This window comes from Papaver somniferum, chromosome 3 (assembly GCF_003573695.1).
Source record: "Papaver somniferum cultivar HN1 chromosome 3, ASM357369v1, whole genome shotgun sequence".
In the NCBI taxonomy this organism is placed as follows: domain Eukaryota; kingdom Viridiplantae; phylum Streptophyta; class Magnoliopsida; order Ranunculales; family Papaveraceae; genus Papaver; species Papaver somniferum.
The window spans coordinates 225444218-225458099 of NC_039360.1; the positions used below are offsets into that span (position 1 = coordinate 225444218).

Genomic DNA, 13882 nt, shown 5'->3' on the forward strand with positions numbered 1-13882 from the left:
CTAGCTTTTTTCCAATCGAAATAAATTTATTTATGGGAGTCAACAAAAATAATTAGCAGTTACTTAATTATTTTACTCAAATTATTGATTTCAGTGAACATCATTTTTCTAGGTTCACAACCAAGTGATTAAAAAGACAAAGCAATAGACAAATTAAATGAAAACATGAATCATAGCAAAATGTAAAGTGCAGAAATATAAGATTAAATTAACACAGGTGATTTACGAGGTTCGATATCAAAATATCTACATTCACGGATAAAGGACGATTGAGATCTTTATTCATGTTTTATGGGTTACATTCATAGAACTCCATGGAAGAAGCTCTGGAAATATATCATGAAAGTGTGGGTATTGAATGATCGAAGGTCTTCAATGAAACCAAGGTAGAGAGTAGAAAAACCCAGCTATATTCCTCTTGGAGGTAGTGGGTTTCTTCCTCTTTCCCTCGTCTCTCCAGTCGACCTCCAAACCAAACCCCCCCTCTCCCTCTTTTCTCCGCTGCTTTATAGGGAAAAGAGATATTTGTTTATTACAAAAGAGCCATTTGCTTAGTTTCTAAGCACTCTTAGAGTTGATGTAGTGTCTCGAGTTGCTTTATTATTATCTTGCTCCATCTTTTAATCACCGTCCACATGTACGATGTAGGAAATGGTATCTACAATTTGCCTCTTTTCTTGAGGGTTGTTGTTAAACAATCCTTGAGAAAAAATCACTCCTGTCTTATTCATCCATACTTCGGTTGCCATTTTCTTCAATTGCTCCTTATCGTTGGGATTGGTGTTGAGTTCTGGGTGAACTATGCTTCGTTTTGCTTTCATCGTTGTCATTGGACATATCGCCTTTGTTGCATGGACTGAGCTATCATCAGGTTGCTATTGTTATCATCGTCGCATTATGCACCATCATCGTCGTCGCTTGTGAGTCTCATTTCGGGTAATCAAATGAGCAGCGGCATGGGTTAATGATTCCAGCGGGTGGTAATAGCTACGTCCATCACTTAGAGGCAGCAGCTTGATCGCAACATCGTAGCAGTCGTGCCTTCATTCTTACAGCAGAGTTGGGCTTGCCACAGCAACAGCAACACAGGTGCGTCTCAACAACATAAGTGGATCTTCATCCATCATATTCCGATAATGAGATGCAGCATAAGTGGATCTCAGCATCATAGCAATATCGCTTTGTTGGCACATCAGGATTGTTGACAGCAGCGACAAAAACTTTGGGCAGCAACATTGCTTTATTCACATAACAGCTCCGGCGTCGGTCAGGCAACATCTCTTTTGTTGCTACGTACCAGTAGTTGTCCGTAGCTTCTTGGTCTTGTCACATCCAGCTTTATTGGTTTTCTTGCCTTCCTCCTTACAGCTCCCACAGTTTGCTTATGTTCGTCTTCATGATCATGTGGCTCTTTGCTTGAGCCAAGGATCATACATGGGCCTCGTAGGATTACTTAAATTTAACTGGCACCAAAAATGTAAGTGGACAACATTTCGTAAGAGTTTTTTGTATTATAATAAATAAGGTAAATTCATCGTATGAGCAGTAACAAATTTATTAAGTATTTGTATGGTTTGATCTTGCCCCTGCATTATGGGGAATAGTAAATCCATTGTCGCAGAGGTAAGATGAGTGTTTGAACCTTTCACACCGTTGACCAATCTCGGGCCAGGAGATTACCGAGCGGTGGGGGTTTGAAAATCTCCCGGAAACGTAGTGTAAAACTGAATGTTTTGCAAACACCCGTTCCACTGAGTTGCCAAAGGCATGTCATGTTGGGCATCTCTTTCTTATGGAAGCCTTCCCCCTGGTCGTACACTCATAGACGCTTATGGGGGAGTCCGGAGAGATTGCGTGTGAACGCTTTACCCAGTATGAAGATATGAGACCGGTGGTGTTTTGAGATTTGTAAAAATATAGTTTACAAAAATGTAAGACATGTACCAAGTACGCGAAATGTGTGCTGTGTGCGTGATAATGTATGCCAGTATAAATAAAATGTAAGGAATGTAAGGAGTATTCAGTATTTGCAAACTCTGTAGTTAGGTGTGATGTATGTATGCCCCCTTTTGGTTTCAGAAGTTGATTGTTGATGCTTGTGGAAGCAAAAGTATTTTTTCTTGCAAAATCTTTACTGATGCATTGAATGAGGTTTGCCGCATGGCGTGGATGCTGCTTCTGCTACTGGTATGGCCTTTGAACTGAACTATTTCGTCTTCCCATATCTTTTAATTGACTTCCGAGACGTTGGTTGTGTCTGGAGGTAAGCCATCATCATTGTTGCTTAGGGAAGGTACTGAATCTTGTCGTTTGATTCTTTGAACTTTGTTGCCCCGCTGATCGTGTGTCTCTGCGATATAGCCTCTCTGATACTTTAGCATCGACGAATGGTGCTACACTGTAGCTACATATCATTATAGACACTATGACCTTGGCTATGTTGTTGGGAGAAATCATTACTTGAACTTGAGCTACTGCAAGTACTTCGCATTCATGGGGGTGCGAGCTTCAAACTACTTCACAACTGAACTTTGGCATCCTAGCACAAATGGGAGTTACATCATTGGAGTGGAGAAACGAAAGTGAAAAGCTTTATCTTCGGGTTTGACATCGTCGTTTTCGGGGATCATCGTACATGCAAGACTTTGGCTCATCGGTCTTTGGATATCATCCTCACCGGACTCTACAATATCTTGAGCTATGCTTCCCTGGGACTCGTCCATTTTGTTCTTGTCTCATCTTTAAGCTTGAACTGGACATCAACTTTGGTACTTCAGCTTTGAGTTTTTATTTACTTTGCACCTTCTCCACTGGGCTTTGCACCTTCATGTTGTACTTCGATCCAGCGGAATCAAACTCTGGGTACTTTGATCGTTGGCATCGTAATTTGCACGTTGGCTGAAGGTGAGCTCTGAACTTTGGATTACTTGACCATGTCAATAATGTGAGCCGTAGAGTGGTCCTTCCCTCAACAGGTTATCTGTCGAAGATAAGTCTATTACGGCTTAGACCAAGCAGCGATATTTGTCATGGCTTGGCATCAACGTCGGCCATGCCCCTTCGTGACATCGCTTTGCATGGTCGTCCGCCATGCATCCTCGTGACATGGCAGAGCTTCTTCGTCGGCCATGCCCCTTCTTGACATGGCTTTGCATCTTCGTCGTCCATGCCCCTTCATGACATGGAAAAGCTTTGAGTCTTTGTAAAAGAATCTTGGTAGTGTACTTCTGATACTACCAATTTTAAACTTGGAGTCTTTGTAAAAGACTGTTGCTTGATCTTTTGTTTAAACTGGACAGTGGTTTTGTGAACCTTTTATCGTAGGGTTGGAGGAACAGATTTTTATCTTCGCTGCACCTCCGAAGATACTTGGTTGTTGGTCGTATACGTGCAAAGAGATGAACGGAAAAACTTGTCGTAATCCCCTCACTTGGACTGCGGAGCTTAGATCTTCGGGTTGCTTGAATCTTTGTAGTTGAGCTGGGCGGCGGACGGACCATGCTTCGTCATTGTGAATTGTGTTGAAAAACATGTAAGAAGTATGTGGAGTGATGGACTGCATCTCCGGATCAACTGGGCTTTGAATCAAGCTCTGCACCATCGTCACCTGTAACTTTTCATCCCTGGACTCTGGACATCGTGGAAGACTCCGGCTGTCATCGGACCTTGGATCTTTGTCTGGTGTTGCATCGTATCAAAACATTGCATCACCTTCATTGGATTTGTCCTTCGGGTTATTGATATATCCTTGCAAAATTCGCCAAAGAATAGAAGTATACCAAAAGAACACCGGAGTAACTATTTCGTCGTCATACAATTTATTCGCCAAAAGAATACACATACAATTTGCCCCTTTTCTTCTGACTGTGGCGTCATTTGAAGTTAGAGGGAAAACTGTCTTCGCATTTTCTACATCGTACTTTGTACAATTTTCCAAAGAATAGAAGTTAGATGGAGAACGAAGGCTCTTCAGCCTTCCCTCTTTACCACATAACATCGTCAGCGGCATGTTTGCCATAGAAAAGAAATCTCAGCAACTGTGCCTCGTTTTTCTCAGCTTGCATGGACACGCTTTCACGACATTGCCCCATTCTTGTATCCGCGGAGGGACTTCGTTTGGGGCCGCAATATCTTTGCAGCAACAACGGTAACATCCAATAGCTTCAGGATTGCTTCAACGAATTCTTTGCGGCAAGCACATCACTGTAGTAGCAGAGACTACAATGATGGATTTCGTCGATCAATTGGTCATTATAGCAACCTTGTAGCATCGTGCCTATAGTATGAGCACCAAGTGAGCAATGATAACGAATAGCAATTATTGGAGCTGTATGGTTGTTGGAATGGATATTTGGAGCTGCATCATTCATGTCACACCAGTGACATGAAACCATCTTCGGATTAATCAAGGGGCTTTGTATCTTCGGATTGTTGTGAAGCAGCTTTCTTGAACTTGAGCTGAGCTGCATGTGCCTCGTATTCATAGAGACGAAGACTTCGAGTTCTACAACCCAGAACCGCTGCATGTGCTCATCATTTTTGGGCTATGAATCATCGTGGAGAGACTTCGGATTGTTGTGGGAAGACTAGAATCTTCCTTGTCATCAGGGTTGTCGTAGTGTGCGGGTTCACTTTGTTCTTTGGTGTGGAGCATCTTCGTTTCTTCATGAAGTATGGTCGAAGAATAGCGGGTGTATGTCACCGTTGAAGAACCTTCGTTGTTGGTTCCTCGTCAGCAGAGCCTACGTTGGTGGAACCTTCGTCAACTGAGTGTTCGATGAATATCATAGCCTTCGTTGTTGGAACCTGAATGGTGGAAGCCTGCATCATCATCGTCTTGGTACGTTGGACCACCATCGTTGTACTTGGAGTCATTTTCGTCCTTATCTTCGGACTCTGGTTCATTATCGTCAGACCTTTGCATGACTTTGCATCGTTGGTATTGAACTTTGAACCATCATACATCCTTATGTCTTCGTCTGCGGATTTGAATCGTCGTTGCCGGATTTTGAAACATCGGCGTCAGTCTTCGGCTCTTCGGTTCATCGTTGCTGGCGTTCTTTGGTGCATCTGCGGTCCGCTTCGGGTTTTGGCAAGCATTAACAGCATCGGACTTCGGCGGTGCTCTGTATCATCGGGGTGGAAGAAGAGTCATCGGGCTTGAGTTGTACACTGATAGACCTTGCATCGTCGTCACTGGACTTGTAATTGGGTGAATTTGTACTTCTTAGGCATCGGCATCACTTTGCAAACCGGAATAGAGTTATTATCTGCTTCATTTGTTGATCGTCCTATCAAAGCTTAGGACTTTGGACTGAACTAGACTGCAGCAACCTCGTTCATTACGATCGTGCCAGTCTCAGACCTTCTTGAAGTATGCTTCGTAATTAACTCCTCGTGTAGAAAGTAGGTTAACCCATCGTCGTTGACATCAGACTTGGCATCTTCATGCCATAGTCGACATCAGACTTGGGTTAAACCGTGGCTTCTAGTTGTATTCCGACAATTGATTTTAACTGAGCTTGAGCCAAACTCTTTTAGTTGAACTGCAACTTCCCTTGACTCGTGTTTCCACCATTGTTCTATCTTGGCAATTCTTCTTGGATGGGCATCACCGGAATGAGGGGCTAGAACTTCATCAGAGTCTTCGGGCTTTGGCACATCCTCACATGGTTGTGGATTGGGTTGTTGTACAAGTCTTAAGGGATATTGTCGAGGAGAAGACTTTGGACATCGCCTTCGTAGCAAGACTTCAGCTCTTCGTTTTCAAAGGTCATCGCCTGTTGACGCACCGGTTTTGGGCCATCATAACAGATGTCACCTTGTAACATTTGTTGTAAGACGGGCTCTTCGTATTCAGCTTACCTTGTAACATGGATGCGCCGGTTATCACCAGAAATTGGCTTCCGTCCACCGTCTTCGTATTTTGCGTTGTGTCTGGTCTTCGGGTGTCGTTGTCTTTGATATCAGTCCTCCTCTCAGATTTTGAATCATCGTTGTAAGGCTTTGTCTCATCGCTAGCTTTGTACTTCGAGTGACCGATGAGCATGAGGGAACGAAGATAGTCATACTACCCAGCTATTACTCCTCTCTTCATAGGTAGTGGGTTTCTTATTCCTCCCTCTCCCCCTCCTCTGAATGAGTGCAATTGACCAAACCACGGTAGCGACAACGGTGGTATGTAGTAAGCGTCTGGGTTTACAGCAGCCTGTCATCATCGGAATGAAGATTGAAAGCTGGACCGGAGAAATCGAAGGTACACCATTGCTGGAGGGGGGAACGCAGGTACATCATCTGAGGAATACCGGTGGTGTGGGGGAACGAAAGTAGTAATACTACCCAGCTACTATTCCTCTCCTCGGAGGTAGTGGGTTTCTTATTCCTCCGTCGTTAGGATTTGAGCTGGCTGTATTGCCACTTTTGGTTGGTCCGAAGACATCATCGTGCAGGTCTTCGTTAGCAGAGCTTTGGCGTCGGACTTTGCTCATCGCTGCATGGCTTCTTCCTCTGGTGGACTTTGTACTTCATCATCCACTTGGGTGAACTCTGGCACTGGACTTCGATCCTGCCATCATCGTCTACTGGAGGAACTGAGATACATATATGTAGCATCTCATCGTCTTGACCACCTACTGTTGTGGTTACCAGGAGTCTTTATAGTAATGTAATGATTAATGGAGTACCAAAAAAAAAAAATTAAAATTTTTTGAGGGAGAACATGAAAGCCCTACAAAGTTGGGTATATTTTACAAGTTCCACTTACTGTGAACCCAAAAATGGAACATTTGAAGTCAGTGCAACTGGAAATGGGGAACAAACTTTGCTTGACAGTAAGTTACATAGCATTGAAATTTGAAATGCGCAATAGAATTAACATCAAGAAAATAAAGTTTTGCGCAATGGAAAATATCTATAGTGAATGATAGGGGACAGTAAATATGCATATTCCTTATATTTGTTGAGGTGTCAGAGATGCAAAAATTCAAAAGTTTGAAAATTTGCTTGGTTGTTTCCAAAAAAGCAAGTGTCAGTGCTTAAAGGATCCAAAATCCCAGATTACTACACCCTACCACTAAGATTAGTTACATTAGTAGTGCTTTAAGGATCTAAAATCCTAGATTTATGGTTGGCATACTTATGCTTGTTATGAAGCCGGGTATTCGCTAGTACCACCCAAGTTTCAAAGATAATCCAACTCCTAATTATGGTCTTTTGGAATTGAATTATAAAGAATTGAACTAAGCAAATAAATTTTGTTTTTGCAGCGCATATGGAAATGTAGGTTTCACAACTGGCTACAGTTGCAAACGGCAACTAAACCCTGACGGCCTGTGCAAGGATACGATGTTTGGTTTCGTCCGAAGATGGAGTAACGTAGGGAAGATAATACTAATCATGGTCATGATTTTTGGTAGAGTTAAAAGGTTTAATCTTAGAGGAGGCAAAGCTTGGAAACTCTCAACACAGGACCTCTAACTATATCTTATATGACATGAACTTGTACACTACATAGTATTCATGCATGACTTGGAAGTTTTGCCTGTATAAAAATGATGCTTGTACTCTATGCAGTATTATGTTTAATTTTCATAAATAAAATCTACAGTTGAGGAGATATCATTGCAGAGCTGTTAATTGTGTGTATTAAGAAACCGCACAGTTGGTTAATTAATTTTTGGATTTTAATTCCTAAGTCTAGAAGGCAAGTAAAGTTAGAGACTCCTTTAATAACCAATAATTCAAATTCAATGGTATTTTTCATCAAAAAAAAAAAAGAGAAGAAAATTCGATGGTGTTAATTCCTTTTCAGACATTCTGCCCAAATTAAAATTATCTTCTAAAGTCTTAAGTTATCGATGTACCCCTTAATTCTAAAACGTCATTTGTTATTTTGTGACGTCAGTTAATATAATGAGTTGGCATAATTGTTTTTTTTTTCTTTTTAGGCCAAGCATTATGGCGAGGGATTTCCTTAACTATCCCTTATTTGTAGCGAAATCCACCACTATAGTGTTTGTGTAGCTTAAATGTAACGATATCCCTTAGCTATATTTAAAAGTGTATCACATCTGATCTGGATAGTAGAGAAGGGAAATCACACATAAACTCAATTTCCATGCAAAAATCTATTTTATGGAAACTCAGGTTCCGTGTGATTTTCGATGGATACTTAGTTTCTGTTTGTGAATTTTTTATTTTGCTCTTTGTTTTTTACTTTTAACTCTTTTATTTTACTAAAAATCTTTATTCCTATTATATGTCCATTTTTTTTCTCTTCATTTTTCTTTTACTCATAAGTAAAATTTACCTAAACCCGTGGAATAAAATTTGGAAAAAATAAATAAAGGATATCTGAGTTTTCGTTGGGTATTATTTACACGGAAACTGAATTCTGTGTAATATAGCAAGGGATGGCATAACACCATAGTGAGGTTTGCCTTGAGACCCTTTTCCCTTAGCTTTAAATAAGCTATACCTATGGGATAACACTTACCATAGTGCTTGGCCTAAGCTTTTGTTACTTGACTGGTTTGGGGCTTATGCTTTTATTTGGGGCCTATCACTAGAAAACAAAAATGGATCATTATGGAGTAATCTCGAAAACCTCTTAACCAATTATTTTCGTTAATGGTTAATTTAGCTCTGGTCAACTAGTGTTAATTTGGATGATTAATTAATGTTTGATCTTGTTATCCTAGAAATCAACTAATATTATGTTTTCGCCAAACCATGACAATAAACCGATTATGTTATACCAACATAAAGAAAATTTTCATTCTTAGTTTTGGGAAATCAGCATATTACATAGTTTAGGAGATTAGCGCATTACATAGGATAATTCTGGTACGTGTGTTCTTGAATCTCGCACATCAATACATCGTCAGTGAACCTCCACGAACGATTGAACAACACCACATATTCCTTCGCGTGAATGGACTTTCTTTTCCATGTCGTGTTCGCCATATGTCATTAAAATGTTCCAACTGAAATTAAATGAACTACATGTTTGTTTGTTTTTTGATCAGTAATAAATAAATTACATGTTTGGGTGCAAACATTACAAGATGAGATGGGTATTAAAAATGTCGGATTACTCGCTTTTTCAGGAAGGGGGCTTGAGGATGATGGTCGTTCACCATTTTTCTAACTTTAACGAACTCTTGAATTACACTTTCGATGTGTGTGAATCGAAACGTCAAGTCCCTCCATCTACGGTTCTTGGAATACCCGGTACGCCTATAATAAAAATCTTTGACTATCTTTCAAAAAAGTGAATATAGTTCATTCGGACGTTCGTGGAAGACAGAATGAACGTTTTCATAAGCTACATATGTTTTTCCATTTTCTAATCTCTATTTGAGGAGTGGATGAAGTATTAGTGGATAAAATTTGCAACTTTAGACCTAAATGTTCCTGGAAAAGAGCTTGTCTTTATATAAATGAAAACTCAACATCTAGTTATTTTGAAATCAATTCCAACAATCGGCTTGTAAATATGTCTACATAGACCGATATTGGATCTGCATAATCATATAAAATATTTCTTTCCATAATCGGTATATAGGAGATTCCCAATTAATCTGATTCTAACCTTAAAAAAAAAAGAAGGCATTTTCACTTAAAAGGAATCAGTCTCCATGGTTAACCACATATACCGGTCCTGGCATACTGCCAATATTTTGGTAAATTTTCCAGAAAGATCGGATGCACCTGATACAAGAAAAATAACTAAAATAGCTAAATCTGGTCGAGGAGTACCGTATTCTGTAACTAGCCTAGCCAAATCGTTTTAATCATAATCGGTCGATGGATAGGTTCCTGGTTCTTTCCGCCATCCCACCTAATGAATCATTAGGATTCGTTTTCAATGGAATCTTCTACAGTCATAGGTTCCGTCGTTCCCATCACTTCTTGGTTAATGGCTAGGCCTGAACTCTGCAACATAGCTCCTAATTCAATTTGTTGTTTCTGAGTCAATCTACTCAGTTTATTGACTCGAAGCTCTCTTTTATTTGTATATTCTAAAAAAAACGTAAGTTTTGACTCCGTAATTATCCATATAGTTAAGACATATGTTTAAAAACAAAGAATCTGTTCATTCACATTATCTCCATAAACATCAACATCCATACAACGACCACCTCCATGGCCATGACCACCTCGTCCTCGCTTATTAGGTCGTTCTTCACCGACATCATTACCGCCGTTATCATGTTGGACGGTGCTCGATTCACCTCGAAAGATCTTTTTTCGGTGGCATTATCTCTCAACCACTTCCCTGAAAGATTCCCCAGCATTCGAATCTTCCAGACTTTCCAATTCTTCAATCCTTCTTTTATTCTCCTCGACCTTTATTCCTTTCCCTATGCATGCTCTTGCTTTGTTTATCAAATGCTTGATTCGCCTTCTCTATTTTTATTTTAAACAACAGACATTCAACACATCATGCCAAAACCATTAACAAAACCATAAATGACAAACAATACGCACCAGAACATCGAGAACTCTCTCTCTCTCTCTTTCAGTCCTCGGTGAGGAGCCTCTCGTCTCTTCGTATCACATGAGTATGTGAAACATGGAGGTACTAAGGCATTTAATTGTGAGTTGCCTCATTATCTCTTTTAGGATTGCCACCCACCGCAAGATATTGTACCCCCTATTATCCCAACCCGCATATGTTGGTCATGGTTTATGATAAACCTCAATATCCTTATCAAGACACTTACATTTGGAGTTGTCCAATTTAAACTTGGAGGCATCCGATATTGGGATATCTTGTACACCGCCACATTGTAATAACTCGTCCCTCTACCAATATTTTCCCCATTTAGCCACGCAGATATCCGACACTGTGGGGTGTTCAACTATCATCACTGCGGTAATCCAGAGGAAACTTCCCGGGAGGCCATTCATCCTTGAATTACTCCGGCCCGAGAAAGCTTAAATACAGAGTTTTCTGCCAACTTTGAAGACAATTATGCTGAAAAGGTCTCAGTGTTAGGAAATGACAAATATATTTCAATCGGCGAACTCTACCTGCCGAATCGGGGTACTACAACACCACCACCTTAAATGGGATCCTTACTCGGCTCCGGAATATACTCAAGCCAAGATCTCCGATGGGCCCATCCCTTCATTAGAGAAACACCTAGACTAACTTTGTCCAGCATACCTTACTACCCTTGACAGGTGAACCATCGTCGGCTATGATACCATTTGTAATGACTTGTACCTCTACTGATACCGTCTCCACTTAGATACTGTGGATATCCAGCAGTGTGGGGTTTTCAACGGGCATCAATGTGGTAATCCAACAACAACTACCTGTGAGGTCACAATGACTTGTCCCTCTATAGATATTGTCTCCATTTAGCCACTGTGGATATCCGGTAGTGTGGGGTTTTCAACAGGCATCAGTAGGGTAATCCAGCAACAACTTCCCGGGAGGTCACCCATCCTTAGATTACTCCCTCTTGAGAACGCTTAAAAGCATAGTTTTCTGCCAACTCTGAAGTCAATTATGTTGAAAAGTCCTCAGTGTTAGGAAAGGACAAACCATCATTTTTATTGTAATCGGCGAACCCTACCTGCCGAATCGGGTTATTATAATAGCACCACCTTAAATTGAGTCGTCCTCGGATCTGGATTATACTCAAGCCTAGATCTCCTACGTGCCCATCCCCTCATGAGAGAAACACCTAGAATAACCCCGTTCAGCGTACCTTCCTTCCCTTGACAGGTGACCCGTCGTCGGCTATGATACCATTTGTAATGACTTGTCCCTCTACCAATACCTTCTTCACTTATCCACTGTGGATATCCGGCAGTGTGGGGTTTTCAACGGGCATCACTACGGTAATCCAACAACAATTACCTGGGAGCTCCGTCAAAGTATATTCTAGATGGGAAAAAGAAAAGGTAAGATACATAACACATTAACTTAACAACTTGAATTACCAGACAAAAAGTCATATTACCTATGATTTGGTTCATGTTATCCCTAGAATACTTTATCAACTCGTTAAAAAAGTATGCAAGGATAGCAGTGTAAACTTTATAAAATAGTACAGTAATTGAATATAGTTGGCGTTCACACTGGAACCAGGAACTTTTGGGATGATAACAACTCCCAAGATGTGTAGGACATATGCATGGGCTGCAGCATTGATACGTTCTAGAGTGAATTTCTCTTCTTCGTGAAGCTTCTCTATTCCCATGAATTGGTCCTTCAAACTCGCAAGGTGGAATATTCTATGCTTCGCTGAACCTACTAGCATCACCGACTTGGTATTCTCCTCATACCAACCAAACACCCACTTGGTGAACTCAAAATTTTTCTTCTATCCAAGATCATTCACGCAGTTGGTGTTCCTCATGGCTTTACCTACTATTGTTAGAGCATTGCTCGGTCGAACTCACAAGTATTGCTATCTCAAGATTTTTGTCAACTTTAGTTCATCAAAATTATATCTTGATTTCTAGTCTACATTTGGTCAAGTCTCGGATTAGGATTAGAAATGTGCAGTTTAAAGTTTTCACTTGGGTTACGTTGTAAAGGAACTCATCTAAGGGAATCAATTGCACATAGTCTTGCGAGATTCGAGGCGTAAGGAGCGCAACTGTAGCTGAATTACTGTAATGGTGGATTCGGTCTCAACTACATTCCATTCCGAAGTATTGATAGTAGGGTAGAGTCTGTAGCGTCTTAACACAGTTTGGTTTTCAAATCTGGACTAGGTTGAAAAGGCGAGGGTACCCAAATATACCTCAAGCTAAAACTTTTCCTAACTATAAGTCATTTCTCCGAAAGTGATTGTCTATTGGTAAGAATGTATATGCTACATTTTATACCCATATTTATATTATCTATGATACAACATTTTAGTTACTAATACTATTTTAGTACTTTTGTAGAAAGTACAAGTGAATTCGATCATCCAACGAATAAACAACAAAATGTGAGACTTAATGGTGTTTGCGACGAAAATGGAAAAATGTGATTGGCCTGGTACTTCCATATATCAATAACCATAATGATTAAATGTGGTTGGCTTGGTATTTCCATGTATCAGCAACCACAATGATCAATTATGCTGGCCTGGTATTTCTATATATCAGCAGCACTTATTATGCTGGCCTGGTATTTCCATGTATCAGCAGCCGGGTTGGCCTGGTATTTTCATGTATCAGCAACCACAATTATGAAATGGGGTTGGCCCGGTATTTCCATATATCAGCAACCACAATGATGAAATGAGGTTGGCCAAGTATTTCCATATATCAGCAACCACAATGAAAAAAAATGACAAAATGTACCTGGCCTGGTATCTCCATATATATTAGCAGCATAAAACGCTGAAAATGAATTGAAATCAAAGTGGGGTTGGCACATGCAAACTGAAAATGGGAGTATTTTATCTTTCTTACTTTATTACAAATATATTCCACCGGGAAAGATAATTTATTTGCCATGTGAAGAATTAATTGAGGAATATTTACACGTGAGATTATTTTGGAAATAAAGTAACTCTTTATTCATTTGTGAGATTTTGGAAATAAGGAGAGATTATTATTTCATTGGAAGAACGAGGTGGCAATACTATTTGTGGAAAGATACTAATGACGACATCAACTTGCATGCAAGATATTTTCATAGAATAATTTATTTTGATTCTTTGATTAATGAAATAAAAGAAAGGGAAGGTTATAATAAGGGGTGTCGATTATTTGAGAGGGGAGCCCGGCCACAGGGACGTAAGTAGAGAAGGGTTTTGAAGTTTTGTTTTCGATTCTTCATTTTTCATTAGCTAGAGTTTGATTTTAATATGTTTATGGCTTTTGAGAAATCCATGTCTAGCTAGAGTCATGTTAGGGTTTAGGT

General features: G+C 40.1%; 1 pseudogene; it reads left to right on the forward strand.

Annotated features, from left to right (window-relative positions):
* LOC113360741 overlaps positions 1–13882 on the forward strand; it is an 87413-nt pseudogene that overhangs the window by 1427 nt on the left and 72104 nt on the right.